We start from the raw sequence: 11,939 nt of genomic DNA on the forward strand, positions 1-11,939 counted from the left end.
CTATTATGTTGACAAGATCATTTGACAAAAATGAAAAAAAAAAGAGAATGATTCTGAAATATCAATTAGTAAAGCCTCAAAAGAAAACACAGACTAGTAATAAATTAGGTGAGAATTCCTAGAAGAGATGTTGCAAAGGTTTAAAAAGAGATAAAAATACTTTATAGATAATGAATGATAGAGGAAAAATTGGAAAAAAGGAATGAGAGCATGCAGAAAAGAATCAGAAAGGTATGTATCAGCTTGTGATAAGAAACAAAATCTTGTCCAAGCAACAAACTCTCTGAAAATTAAAGTGTACCAAATAAAAGCTAATGACTCAATGAGATATTAAAAATTTAAAAATATAGTCAAGTGACTGAATAAAGAAGGAAATTTAAGCTACCTCATACCAAATGCAATTGGCCTAGAAACCGATGGAGAAGAGAAAACTTAAGAATTACTGGATACCATGACAGGAGGAGGACAGCCATAGAGAGAGAGAGGAGGGAGAGAGAGAGGAGAGACAGACAGACAGAGAGAGAGAGAGGAGAGAGGGAGAGAGAGAGAGAGAGGGAGAGAGAGCGAGGTGAGGGAGACAGGAGAGGAGAAGAGAGGAGTGATGAGGAGGAGAGAGAGAGAGAGAGAGAGGAGACAGAGAGAGAGAGAGAGAGGAGAGAGAGGAGAGGGGAGAAGAGGAAGGAAGAGGGAGAGAGAGAGAGAGACATAGAGAGAGAGAGAGAGAGAGAGAGAGAGAGAGGAGAGAGAGAGAGAGGGAGAGAGAGAGCCTAGCATTATATTTTAAGAAGTCTTAAAAGAAAACTTCCTGAGCTCTTAGAACCAAAGTGCAACAAGGAAACAAAGAGAATCCACTGGTCACCTCCTGAAAGAGCTCCAAAATGAAAACTCACCAGAAACATTATGACTGAAGCCCAAAGTTTCTAGGACAAAGAAAAAATACTTCAAGCAACCAAAAAGGAAGAAGTAAAGTACTGAGGAGCCACAGTAAAGATCACACCTGCTTTCAAACTGCCACCATAAAAGAGTACATAGCTTGAGGGCAAAGTATATGGAGTGGTGACGGGTGACAACAAAAATGAGTTGCCTAGTAAAATTAAATATAATTCTAGAGTGAGAAGAAAAAATCCTGAGGAAAATACCAGAGCCAAATAGAAATTTCGAAGCATAAAATGAGTCAAGAGAAATATTAAAAATTAAAAATGAATCAATAATCGTGAGATTAAATGAGGATAAATTGCTAATATTCTACTATAGGGAGATGATACTTGTCTTTTGGAACCTTTTGTCATCAGTAGTCACAGAGTTTAATGAAGCAGAAGGTCTGGGAATAGTTTTATTATGTGTTGATAATTTTAAAATTTTCATTTAATTTTAATTTATGAAATAAAGCAATAATAGAATAATAAAAGATGATTGCACATGAAGCTGCAAATAATATGTACAACTTGCTATTCATTTTAAAACATTTATCTTATAAATTTAGTTTTTTCTTGCTATATGATATTTGTTTGAAAAAACAGGATTTAGGTTGGAGAAGGAAAAATTTAATAAGAAAATATTTTTATAAGAAACTGTGATAATTTTTAATAGAGTTGTGACATTTGCAAAACACATACATATATTCTCTCCTTTGATAACAGGGCAGGATAGTACTGTCTTCAATTATTTCAAGAGCTTTATTATTATTGTTGTTGTCCTACCAAATAATATTGAGAGCATTTATATAGCTCTATATAGCCAGCATAATTAGAATTATAAAAGTGGGATGGACTGATAGGAAGATCTCCTATCACTGGAGATCTTTTAAGCCAAGGCCGATTGACCAGCTTGTTGAGTATGCTCTAGATTCTTTTTCAGGTATAAGTTGTATAGATTGTGTGGTCTCTTAGATTCCTTTGAAACTTGATAATCTATGGTTCTGTGACATATACATTTTAGGTGTTCAATAAATGTTTATTTGAATGAATATATCACTATATTTAAAATTATCTATGAAACATGCATATTTTAATAAGATTCTGGTAATTTTACTGAATTTACTAAGCAATTAAAAAAATACAAAGGACAACGGCCTAGGAAAAAAGAAAACAATAAACGAAAGTACTAACAGCCTTGAAACATTTTACCTTCTCCCCAAATACAGATTTTTCCTAAGGTTTTCTCAACACCTTCTTTTACCTCTTTGTTCCTCAGGCTGTAAATGATAGGGTTCAGCATTGGAGTCACTACCCAGTAAGAGAGGCCAATGAGTTCATCAGAGGTCTTAGTGTCCTTTGATTGAGGCTTCATATACATGAAAAGGGCTGAGCCATAGAATAAGATCACCACAGTCAGGTGGGCTGAGCAGGTAGAAAAGGCTTTCTTCCTCCCCTCACTAGACTTGATCCTCAGGATAGTGGACAGGATGAAGACATAGGAGAAAAAATGAGCAGCAAAGGGATGACTAAGAAAACAAAATTTCCAACTGTCATGGTAAACATTGAGGGAAATGTCTCCACAGATAAGTTTGAGAAGAGCCAGGATCTCACAGGTAAGATGGTCAATGATGTTGTCACAGAAAGGTCTCATCATAGCCAGTAGAGTGAGTAGCAGGGAATACAGAAAGCCTAACACCCAGGTCCAAGTTGCCATCTGGATACAGAGTCCCTTGTTCATTATGATGGTGTATCTCAGGGGATTGCAGATGGCAACATACCGGTCAAACGCCATCACAGCCAGAAGCACACACTCTGTACAAGCCCAGGCCAGAGAAATAACCATTTGTAGTGCACATCCAGTGAAGGAAATGGATTTTCTCTCAGACATAAAATTTACTAACATTTGAGGAATAGAGGAAGATGTGTAACATATGTCTAGGAAGGAGAGGTTCCCAAGGAAAAAAATACATAGGAGTATGAAGGTGGAGATCCAGGATGTCTGATGACAATGAGGATGCTGTTTCCCAATAAGATCACAAGGTACATCATCAGGCAGAGAACGTAAAGAGATATTTGGAGGGCTTGGGTAATGAGAAAGCCCAATCAGAAGAAACTCAGTCACAGCTGTATAATTCCACTTGTCCATGTTATGCATCTGGTCACCTGCAGGATTTAGGGAAGGACACAGCTCATAGAAGTTGAAATTGCAAAATAACGGTGATTTACATTCTAATAATATGTAATCATTTCTCCTATGGTCTTACATTTGGTGCTACAGGATATGTAGGGGAAGAAAATGAAGAAATGTTTCCACAAAGTAAAGGACATATTATCCCAAGTACCGGACAGCACAACTAAGGATAAACAAAAACATTGACAACTTATATCTATATCTGGCACACTAGAGTTTACAAGTATTTCATATTTTATCTCATCTGATTTTCACAATAATTCTAGGAGGGATATATGTTTAAATCTTGAGTCTGATAGCGTTGACATGATGTGAACATGGGCAGGTCACATAACCTTTTAGTTACCCAAGGAAACTTTCTAAGCTATGATAGATCATTGGCCGATCTGCATTGTTGTAGAATATTTATACAATTGGATTTTCTCATACTGACATTTTCTCACATCTTGACTGACATTCCCAACACCAAAGTAAGCACTGGTCAAGACTAGAGCACAGATTTTTGCTCCAACCTGGTATAGCACAGTGCTTGGTACAAGTAAAGATGCATTAATTGTTTTTTACACTAATTAATTCATTCACACCCAATCAGGGCGTTTACACTTCAACTTTCCTTGTAAAATGGGTAATATAGGAGACCTAAATTAAACACCTTGTATTCCCATGTTACCACTGAACAAAATACCTAGATATGAATTAACAGTACTTTTTTTTACTGACATTAATTACATCTAGTTGGTTCAAATAAGTCCATTTCTATTTCTGATCTAAGTAATGATAAGACCTTCTCACTCGAGATTCCTTGATTTTTCTCCTCTGCTCAAATTTCTCCATATGGTTTCCTTTTATTCCTTATTTTTGAGGAAGAGGCACTCCTACTCCTTGATAAACTGTCCTTTCTATCACTATTCTTGACCCAATTCTTTCCAGGACTTGGCCCCAGTAATTATTCCCATGCCTTTCAATTGCTCCTTCTCCACAGACTCCTTCCTCCCTACACATATGTTCAGGCCTTCCTTTTCCTTAAAGAAAATTTCTCTCCTGGTTATGCTGTCATCCCTCTGCCTCTTCCTTTATTGTTAAACTTCTAGAAGGGCTATTTTCAATTTACTCATCATTCAGTCACGCTGTAGTTCCTTGTAATCTGATTTCTAACCCTAACTGTTCCATCAAAGCTTTGCTCTTCCTACCATATTCTACAGACAACAATTTTATTTACCTCCCAGTGTGAGATCCAGAGCTCCTTTGCTGTTCACGTAAAGCCACTTAGCTGATTATTCCACCTTTTTAAACAAAGAAAGTATTTTAAACACATTTCCAATAACACTTCGGGGTTTAAGACCAAATCAAGCACATTTCTCTCCCAGGCCTCAATATGGATGGAAATGATTTTAATAAGGTTGTTTATATAACCATCTTTCCTCTTAAAGCATACTTAATACATGTCATAGGACAAAGGATTGGAGTCTTATAATTTAAATTTAGAAATATTTCAAGATATTGCCAGACTTAATAGAATGTTGTCTCTTTCCCTGCAAAGCCATGACTTTAATTAGAAATGAGAGAAGCATTATTTTTTTCCATATACCCTAAATGTTTGCTCCAGTCTGTGGACCCTGGAAAGTTCTAAAGGTACAACTATTGGTTCTAGATGCCAACTTAACTCCCCTCCTCGTTCCACTGCCTTGAACCTCAGTGTTCCTTAGGGACTCTGTTTTCCCTGAAGTAATTTAAAGTTGTATGCAGGAACTATGTGGAATTTAACAAGTTTAGCATGCTTTATGGATAATAAGCCATAATCTAATTACATAAAACTTAGCATGCTGTTTTAATTGATGCCACATTAAATAATATGTAAAATAGAAAGACCCTCAGGTTTCATTTTGCCAATCAAACAGCACCTAGTACCCCTCCTGCCCCTACCATCCACATAAATCAACCTATGTTATTTTATATATACGTATATTTTATACATGTTATCTGCCCCATAAAATGGGAACACTTTGTATTTTGTATTATAACACTTAACCCAAGGCTGGTATATAGTAAACACTTCCTAAATGATGGTGAGCTGATTGGTCAATAGAAAATGCCTGGGCCCACAGCTAAATGGACAGAGAAGAATGATGAAAGACACTGTTAACAGGCCAGCCCCATGAAAGCTAATGTTAGGCTGATACCTTGCTTGGGAGAAACTGGCAACTGTCAATTCTACTTATCATCCTCTGTGGTACTGTTACAGACTTGTTCTGTTGGATCCCTTTCCTTTCTCCCACTTTGAGGTCTTTTACTCTAAGGTTCAGGTCATAAATTCCCACTTAGCCTTTTAGATTGGTTACCTTTGGAAAACATCTAGTTTTTGACCTTAGCCTGGCTTTCCTCTTGACCTACTGAGATCTTTACTTGGATTACATCCTTTACCCTCAGGTTCTAATGTGGATTCATTCTCCGGGCTGGGTTTGCTAATCTCTCATTCAATCTCTTTCATTCTCTTTTGTCAGGGTAAGAAGTTAAGAGGGGAAGGTAGTGACTGGAAAGCAGGGACTTGCATGAGCTCCCAACCACGTCCCCTCCAAAAACCTATAAAAAATGGCTCTGAACAAATTCTAGAACTGCAGAACCCACAAAATAGCAGAGGGAAGCAGGATCCAGCCCAGGAAAGCCTGGATTGTCACTGGATGAGGTCTATCGGGCATGGAGTGGAGGGGAGCAGAGCTCAGCATGGGAGGCAGCAGGACCAACCAGACCAGGAGCTGGGCAGCACAGGCCCTAGCATCCTGAATCAGTGAGCTGTGGCACTTACCAGACTTCTCAAACCACAAACACCAAAGACAACAGAGAAAGTTATTGGGAAAAGCTGCTGGGGACAGAGTTTGAGGTTTGGCCACCACCCCAGGGGCAGCGGGGGAGGTGCAGCTACAGAACTATAGCTGCAGTTACTTCCGCCCAGGCTCACCTGGTGGGAAGGAATTAAGTGGCGAATCAGAGCAGGAGTGCAGAGCCTGCTGAAGATTTGCATCAGGTCCGAGTTGGTGGTTCTTGAGGAAGGAGGAGTGCTGGTGTGGCAGAGCTGGCTGTATAGAAATAACTCTGAAATCAACGGCACATCCGCTCAAGCTTGGAACAGAGTACTCTTTGCTCTACAAGCAGTCATACCCCGACGAAAAACTCAAGGATCAGGTAAGTTGGCTGGGAACATGGCCAGGCAGCGAAAATACACCCAGATTCAGTCTCAGACTTTGGAATCTTTCTTTGGCAACAAAGAAGACCAAAACATACAGCCTGAAGAGGTTAACAAAGTGCAAGAGCCTACACCAAAAGCCTCCAAGAAAAACATGAACTGGTCTCAGGACATGGAAGAGCTCAAAAAGGAGTTGGAAAAGCAAGTTAGAGAAGTAGAGGAAAAATTGGGACAACAAATGAGAAGGATGCAAGAAAACCATGAAAAACAAGTCAATGACTTGCTAAAGGAGACCCAAAAAAATACTGAGAAAAATACTGAAGAAAACAACACTTTAAAAAAATAGACTAACTTAAATGTCAAAATAGCTCCAAAAAGCCAATGAGGAGAAGAATGCCTTGAAAGGCAGAATTAGCCAAATGGAAAAGGAGGTCCAAAAGACCACTGAAGAAAATACTACCTTAAAAATGAGATTGGAGTAAGTGGAAGCTAGTGACCTTATGAGAAATCAAGATATTATAAAACAGAACCAAAGGAATGAAAAAATGGAAGACAATGTTGAATATCTCATTGGAAAAACCACTGACCTAGAAAATAGCTCCAGGAGAGATAATTTAAAAATTATTGGACTACCTGAAAGCCATGATCAAAAAAGAGCCTGGATATCATCTTTCAAGAAATTATCAAGGAGAATTGCCCTGATATTCTAGAGCCAGAGGGTAAAATAGAAATTGAAAGAATCCACAGATCGCCTCCTCAAATAGATCCCAAAAAGAAAACTCCTAGGAACATTGTCGCCAAATTCCAGAGTTCCCAGATCAAGGAGAAAATACTGCAAGCAGCCAGAAAGAAACAATTTGAATATTGTGGAAAAACAATCAGGATAACACAGGATCTGGCAGCTTCCACATTAAGGGACCGAAGGGCTTGGAATATGATATTCCGGAGGTCAATGGAGCTAGGATTAAAACCAAGAATCACCTATGCAGCAAAACTGAGTATCAAGCTCCAAGGCAAAATATCGACTTTCAATAAAATAGAGGACTTTCAAGCTTTCTCAGTGAAAAGACCAGAGCTGAACAAAAAATCTGACTTTCAAACACAAGAATCAAGAGAAGCATGAAAAGGTAAACAAGAAAGAGAAATCATAAGGGAATTACTAAAATTGAACTGTTTTGTTTACATTCCTACATAGGAAGATGATTCGTATGATTCATGAGACCTCAATATCGTAGTAGCTGAAAGGAATATGCATACATATATATATATATGTGTGTGTGTGTGTGTGTGTACATATATATATACATATGTGTGTCTATGTATGTATATATGTAGGTATATATATATATACACACACACACACACAAAGGGCACAGGGTGAGTTGAATATGAAGGGATGATATCTAAAAAAATAAAATCAATTTAAGGGATAAGAAAGGAATATATTGAGAGAGGGAGAAAGGGAGAGATAGAATGGGGTAAATTATCTCGCATAAAAGTGGCAAGAAAAAGTGGTTCTGTAGGAGGGGAAGAGGGGGCAGGTGAGGGGGAATGAGTGAATCTTGCTGTCTTCGAATTTGACCTGAGGAGGGAATACCATACACACTCAATTGGGTATCTTACCCCACAGGAAAGAAGGAGGAAGAAGATAAAAAACGGGGAATGATAGAAGGGAGGGCGGACAGGGGGAGGAAGTAATCAAAAACAAACATTTTCAAAAAGGGACAGGGTCAGGGGAGAAAATTCAATAAAGGGGGATAGGTTAGGAAGGAGAGAAACATAGTTAATCTTTCACGAGTATTGTGAAAGGGTTTTACATAATGATACACATGTGGCATATGTTGAATTGCTTGCCTTCTTAGGCAGGGTGGGTGGGGAGGGAAGAGGGGAAGAGAATTTGGAACTCAAAGTTTTAAAAACAGATGTTCAAAAAACAACAACAAAAAAAAGTTTTTGCATGCAACTAGGAAATAAGATACACAGGCAATGGGGCATAGAAATTTATCTTGCCCTGCAAGAGAAGAAGGGAAAGGGGGATGGGAGGGGAGTGGGGTGACAGATGGGAGGGCTGACTGAGGAATGGGGCAACCAGAATATATGCCATCTTGGAGTGGGGGGAGGGTAGAAACGGGGAAAAAATCTGTAATTCAAAGTTTTGTGAAAATCAATGCTGAAACTAAATATATTAAATAAATTTTAAAAAAGTAGTTAAGAGGGAAAAATATCTCTTTATTCCCAGACATAGTATTGAAAAGGGAACTCAATATCATCCAGAATATAAAATGGGGGAGATGGTCTTCATTTCATCGCATTTGGTGCATGATCTTGTGCAAAACCACAATGACGCTGTAGGGAAGGGGATTGGGAGCTAGGAAGGTATTACCAGTGTGCTAATTAATCTGGGCAAGTTTCAAAGAAAAGCTAAATTTTACTTGGTACCCTTCAATATGGGCAAGAAATCTCTTTGAGTTTGGGCAGTGGCAGGTAGCATCTTTTTTAACCAATTGTCGACTTTGAAAAAATTCAGGTTGTACATGTCACAGGAAATTCACATAAAAATTAGAGGGTGTTGGTTCATATTTAGGAGCTTTGTTTTGCTTATATTTGAAGCTCTTTTCTTCAGAAAGTAAAGAGGACAAAACCCCAAACCATCTAAATATAATATCAACTCAACTTTTACCTTTCTTATATCAGAATATTGAGAAAAGGAGACTAATATTGAGAAAGGAGACTAATTGAGAAAAGGAGACTAAGCAGTTCATGGACTCATTTTAATGGTAGTCTTTTCAGTAAATTTTTCACAGCTGCATTCACCTCCTTGTTCCGCAGGCTATAGATGATGGAGTTCAACATGGGGATCACCACCGAACAGGACAATGAGACGAACTTGTCCGTAATTGAATTTTTGGACTTGGGTTTCATGTACATGAAGAGGATGGTCCCATAAAACACAGTCACCACAGTCAAGTGTGCAGAACAAATAGAAAAGGCTTTTTTCCTCCCTTCTGCAGAGTTAATTCTCAGGATGGCAGAGAGAATAAAAATATAGGAGAGAATAATTAATAATAATGGGAAGAATGCAAGTGTTATGCTGTCTATCAACATAACTATCTCATTCAAGGAGATGTCAGCACAGGCCAGCTTTAGTATGGCTAAGATTTCACAAACAAAATGGTTAATTATATTTTTCCCACAAAAGGGAAATAGTTGAGTTGAGAAAACCTACAATCCAGGATATAACCACGAGTTGTACACAGTGTCTCTTGTTCATGATGATAGGGTATCTCAGGGGATTACAGATGGCCATGTACCAGTCATAGGCCATTGTGGCTAGGATCACACACTCTGTGGACCCCATGGCAAGGGAGATATACATTTGAATCATACAGCCAGAGAAGGAGACAGTTTTTCTCCCTGATGAGAAGTTTGTCAGCATTTTAGGGACAAAAGAGGATGTAAAACAGATATCTAAGAAGGAGAGGTTACTGAGGAAAAAGTACATTGGGGTGTAAAGGTGACAATCCAGGATAGCCAGAATAATTTTAATACTGTTCCCCAGTATGTTGACCATGTACGTCACCTGACATAAAAGAAAGATGAGCCTTTCAGTTTTTGGGTATTCTGAAAACCCCAGTATAACAAACCCCCTCCCAGATGTCCAGTTGAATCCTTCCATTATGTTTTCTTTCACCTGTAGCAGTTCAGAGAGAAAAGAACAGGTGCTTAGTGACTAGACCCTGGGGAAGTGGGAAGCTTAGGAAGGGAGAATTAGCCTATTAGCACAAGCTGATGTCAAGGAAGAATTGAACCCAGAACTCAGAACCCCGAAGTTGGACCTCTAGCCTTTGTTAAAAGGAAAGTTCAATTCCATTCAAAAAGGATTCACTGAGCCCCTTCTTTCAATCAATCAATAGGCATTGACATCCATTTAAAAACTCAATTAAACATGTCACCCATATCATAGGATCAACAACAACAACATAAAACAGAAAGATTCTCAGGTTTCCTTTTGCCAACTCAAATAGCAAGGAGCTGTCAGAATCATCGTGGTGACTCAGCTCAATTCCTCATATTTCTTTGACATTTCTGGGAAGGGAATGACACTTTTTTCCCTCTGACACGTCCACCACCCTGGTGAAGGCCCTCATCACCTCATAACATACCATTAGCCACTGGCTGCACTCCCTACCTTGATTCTCTCCCCACTTCAGTTAATCTTCCAATCAGCTATCAAAGTGATATTCCTAAAGCACAGATATGATTATATCATTTTCCTATTCACTAAACTATTGGACTCTCCATTTCCTCTAGAATCAAATTCAAAATTATTTGACTTTTAAAGCTCTTCGTAACATCATCCCTTGCTTCCTTTCAAGACTTTTTCACCTTACTCTTGCTCCATATACTCTGCAATCCAATGACAGGGATCTCCTTGATGTTCTCACAAGACGCTCTCTCTTCTGACTTTCAGTATTATCCCTGGCCATCTGTTATGCCTAGGACTCTCTCCTCTGTCATGGCCATGTCCTAGTTCCTTAGTTTCTCTATTTTCCTTCATGTCTCAGCTACTGTGCAAAATGTTCTTCTGCTTCTGCTCACTTCACTCAGCATCAGTTAATATAAGTCTTTCTAGGTTTTTCTGAAGTCCATCTGCTCCTCATTTCTTATGGCACAATAGTATTCAATTACATTCATATACCACAACTTGTTCAGCCATTCCCCAATTGATGGGCATCCCCTCAATTTCCAATTCTTTGCCACCACAAAACAGCTGCTATCAATATTTTTGTATACGTGGGTCCTTTTCCCATTTGTATGATCTCTTTGGGATGCAGACCTAGAAATGCTATTGTGGTATTACATTGCATAATTTTTAAATGCAGAGAAGAAAAAGAAACTCAAAAGGAAACATAAACAAGCAGGACAGCTTTGAAAGAAACACGTACTTTAATGAGATCAAGAAAAAAATAGAGACTTGAAGATTCACATACTGATCTTTTCTCTCTCCTATGAATAAAGAAATTTTGTGCTGTTCATTAAATTCAGAGGTTTTTTTTTTTAAAGAAAGTAAGCTCCTTGGAGCAGGGGATGTTTTTGGCCTGCCATTTTATTCCTGGGGCTTAGCAAGGCTTTTGGAGTAGAGTGTGAGCTTAAGAAATGATTGTTGAGGATTTGCAGGTGAGTTGGTCTAGTGGACAGAGTTCCCACAGTGAGACTCCTCATTAACTGATGAAACCACAAGGTTAGACCAAACAAATACAAACCAAAAAAAAATCAGAGTTAAATAGAAATAGGTTTAAAAATTATGCCCTCGTTTTGTTGACACCTTAAAGTGGTTTTATTCATATTGATATATTTTATTTTACATTTCCTTCGGCTGAGAACATATATCATCTGTGCTGCAACTGTCTCCTAAAGTACTGCAGGTCTTACCAGCTGCCATGCCTTTGTGTCCTACTGCCACCTTAACTTTCAATATAGCTTATATGAACCTTGGGATATTGACCATACCTCAACTGATATTCCCTTAGGATTTCCCAGCCTTTGGGGTAGCTAGGTGGTGCAGTGAGTAGAGCACCAGCCCTGAAGTCAGGAGGACCTGAGTTCAAATCTGGCCTCAGACACTTGACACACTTACCAGCTGTGTGAC

General features: G+C 38.6%; 2 pseudogenes; both read right to left on the reverse strand.

The window, feature by feature from the left end:
• Nucleotides 1–2,103: 2,103 nt before the first annotated feature.
• LOC118831138 lies at nucleotides 2,104–3,063 on the reverse strand (annotated as a pseudogene).
• Nucleotides 3,064–9,055: 5,992 nt separating this feature from the next.
• LOC118831916 lies at nucleotides 9,056–9,965 on the reverse strand (annotated as a pseudogene).
• Nucleotides 9,966–11,939: the final 1,974 nt, after the last annotated feature.

The sequence above is a fragment of the Trichosurus vulpecula genome, chromosome 9 (assembly GCF_011100635.1).
Source record: "Trichosurus vulpecula isolate mTriVul1 chromosome 9, mTriVul1.pri, whole genome shotgun sequence".
Classification (NCBI taxonomy): domain Eukaryota; kingdom Metazoa; phylum Chordata; class Mammalia; order Diprotodontia; family Phalangeridae; genus Trichosurus; species Trichosurus vulpecula.